The 3,528-nt window shown below is 39.1% G+C and overlaps 1 protein-coding gene across 3 annotated transcripts in view; it reads left to right on the top strand.

Annotated features, from left to right (window-relative positions):
• The first annotated feature begins 1,489 nt into the window (after positions 1 to 1,489).
• Positions 1,490 to 3,528, top strand: part of SYTL3 (synaptotagmin like 3) — a 73,508-nt gene continuing 71,469 nt past the window's right edge. The window contains exons 1-2 of one of the 3 annotated variants that reach the window (XM_053460873.1): positions 1,490 to 1,547; positions 2,590 to 2,736. The gene's annotated coding sequence lies outside the window, so the exon portion shown is untranslated. Of the gene's footprint in view, positions 1,548 to 2,333; positions 2,737 to 3,528 lie in introns of those variants that run through there. The other 2 variants (XM_053460872.1, XM_053460870.1) reach the window with 2 other exon arrangements.

Here is a 3,528-nt window from a genome sequence, read left to right as displayed (position 1 = left end):
GATTCGAATCATTCAGAGAATATCACTGATACCATACTTTTATAAATAAATACATTAATAATGTTCACACTGCCCCCAGGATTTAGATTCCCCTGAGTTTGCCCCCCTTTACCTATAACTGCACCTACAGTTAACTTTATTAAATTAATTAAATTAACCCTCAATCATCAGCATAAAATTAACCCTTATACCCCATCAACCATAACTGCCCCTGAAATTAACCGTAAAGATCCCATTAACCATAACGGCCCCTGAAATTAACCCTAAAGACCCCATTAACCATAACGGCCCCTGAAATTAACCCTAATAAATTGGTATGGTTGATGGGGTCTTTAGTGTTAATTTGGGGGCAGTTATGCTTAATGGGGTGTTTAAGGATAATTTAGGGGCAGTTATGCTTAATGGGGTCTTTAGTGTTAATTTAGGGGCAGTTATGCTTAATGAGGTGTTTAGGGTTAATTTGGGGGCAGTTATGCTTAATGGGGTCTTTAGTGTTAATTTAGGGGCATTTATGCTTAATGAGGTGTTTAGGGTTAATTTGGGGGCAGTTATGCTTAATAGGTGTTTAGGGTTAATTTGGGGGCAGTTATGCTTAATGGGGTCTTTAGTGTTAATTTGGGGGCAGTTATGCTTAATGGGGTCTTTAGTGTTAATTTGGGGGCAGTTATGCTTAATGGGGTCTTTAGTGTTAATTTGGGGGCAGTTATGCTTAATGGGGTGTTTAGGGTTAATTTGGGGGCAGTTATGCTTAATGGGGTGTTTAGGGTTAATTTAGGGGCAGTTATGCTTAATGGGGTGTTTAGGGTTAATTTGGGGGCAGTTATGGTTAATGGGGTGTTAAGGGTTAATTTTAGGGGCAGTCATGGTTGATGGGGTGTTAAGGGTTAATTTTAGGGCAGTCATGGTTGATGGGGTGTTTAGGGTTAATTTAATGGTGAGGGTTAATTTAATTAATTTAATAAAGTTAGCTTAAGGTGCAGTTGCAGGTAAAGGGGAATGTAAATCCTGGGGGCAGTGATTATTAATGTATTTATTTATAACAGTATGGTGACATTCTCTGAATGATTAGAATGCCAATGAAGGCAGAGAGTCGTTCAAAGATCCGGATCTTACAATGATCCGGATCTTACAATGATCCGGATCTTACAGTGATCCGGATCACTGTAAGATTCGGATCCCTGTAAGATCCGAATCTTTGAACGACTCTCTGCCTTCATTGACATCACTGGAGGCAGGGGGGAGGATTCATAATAAAAGGGGCGGGGCCAATCGTTAGTGTGCCTGCACGGAGTTACTGGAAAACAGTAACTCCGTGCAGACACACTGAGTGATCCGAAGATCCGGATCATGAATCGGATCATTTCAGTGAACGAATCGAAATGATCCGATTCACTTTAATGATCCGAACTTCCCATCACTACAGGGCAGCACCGAGGCGAGTTGTGGGAGGGAGAGTAGGAGAGACTTCACTACACGTTCTGGCAATTTCCTTTTACATGGGCAGTGTCCCACACGCACAGTTGCACGCTTGGTCCTCTGTAAACTTGGTACGTCAGGCAATTCTTTGCCTTCTTAGACGGGTCCTTGTATATGACTTTCCGCTTTACATTTTCCTGGTGGTGGCTTGACTGACTGTAGCCTATACCTGAACCACATTTCCCTGAATGACAAATTATGAGTCTCCACAGTTCAGTTTACTGTTTTACTTTATTTAGTATCCCTCCTAATTCTTCAAGGCAGCTCCATCTCTGCCAATGATTTTGATGAAGTCTGAAGAAATGGTAATGTTAGTAGAATATTCCCCATGACTCTGGTGCTTCTGGCCACACTGCTGGATCTAGAGGGGCAGTTTGACCCAGAGCTTGGAAGCTGTGGTTTAGTCCCTTGAGTGATTTATTAACCTTCAGCGCTGATCTATGTCTAATCATTCATAGAATTAATGGGCCAGTTAGGGACATCAAGGATCTCCTTTTTACCATGAAACTCCCTGTCTCCCCCTTAGACCTGCCACCCAAAGCCCTTTCAGCCTAGGTCAGAATACATCACGTGCATTTGGAAGTCACAATTGTGCTATGGGTGACTTTTTTCCTTCTTTCTCTTCATCTTAGCCTTTGCTCACAATACAACCTTTTCTCTGCAAAATAGAGCTGGTCAGGGTATGCAACCAGCCACAAGTCTGAACTACAAGTAATGCAGCCTCCTGATTTGTTTAGTGTACATATGCATATGTACACTGCATTTTTTTATTTTCTTATATTTCTGTTCACGTGACAAGCATAATATATTACAGCTTATTCTTTCAATTCCTTGCTTAATCATTTTGAACATCTGTGGTTTATGGTTTTCTTCTTTGGTCAATGTGTAGTCATTTACAGCTCCCTGTAGCAAGAGCAGGACATTTACATATTTTGTATGCTATGCATAGGTATTTTAAGTCTACTGGGAAAGTTTTAACTTGCGAGTTTTGCTCTTTAGGGTCTTTTTAAAGGATGTTAATACCTGCTGATGGTGTTCCTTCCAAAACAGAAAGAAAGGCGTATTCCTTGTGTTAAGCCAGCTGAGCGTACAATAAGACTATATTACAACTAGATTTTCTAAGGTCCCACAGGAACCGACTGACTGAACAGGAAGGAAGGGCAATGACGTATTTCCACAGCAAGAAAAAAAAAAGAAAAAAGTTGTCTCCTGCCAAGTAACAGATTATCTGTGATGATTTTCAACACTGCAGTCGACACGGTAGGTTTTTATTTAAAATTGATTTATTAGAATAGCAGTTACCAATGAATATTAAGGGAACTGAAGAAACCAGAGATTGTTTCTAGTTAATTATGTGGAGAGTTTCTTTAGTGATATCAGCTTTATGTTTAGTAATACTCATGTAATTATATTTAAGTATATCAAATTTTAAGCATATAATGTGAATATTAACATGTACAAGATTATTTCAATAGATATAGTTATGTTTTGTTTAATCACAGTTTTCTGTAGCTGAGTTACCTTTATTTGGTGTTTTAGAGTCAATAAATGACACCAGAAAATCTTCTGGTAAAGCTCAAGCTAACTTGCTTCAAAAGCCATTGGGAGCCACAACTAAAGCATGTATTGCATTCACGCTTATGATTAATGCAGTAAGAATTCAAATATTAGACAATGCGTCATGGTGCACTATATTGTAATAAAGATCTTCATGGGTTATTAAATTAAAATGTATGAGTAAAAGCTTACATATACATTCTATGGTAGATTAATAAGTAGCTCTGCAGCTGCTTTGAAACTACAACCCCCATTATCCTCAGATAGTCTTGTGCTGTTGTAGTTCCAGAAGAAATGGAAATATGGAGGGCACTGGCAAGCCACTGTTGCCCCAGCAGTTTCAAATCATTAGTATAACATGGGCTCAAGAACCAGGCTATAGATGCTTCTGACAATTCTTGCATCTACTATGGAAGCAATGTAATTTTTTTTTCTGTGGAGCAGTGTTTACTACTTTCAATGAAATAAATAATGTTTTACTTTGACAGCTGCTGC

The sequence above is a fragment of the Spea bombifrons genome, chromosome 3, assembly GCF_027358695.1.
Source record: "Spea bombifrons isolate aSpeBom1 chromosome 3, aSpeBom1.2.pri, whole genome shotgun sequence".
Classification (NCBI taxonomy): Eukaryota; Metazoa; Chordata; class Amphibia; order Anura; family Pelobatidae; genus Spea; species Spea bombifrons.
The sequence above is the reverse complement of the archived record's forward strand: the minus strand, read 5'-3'. Positions and strand labels throughout refer to the sequence as shown.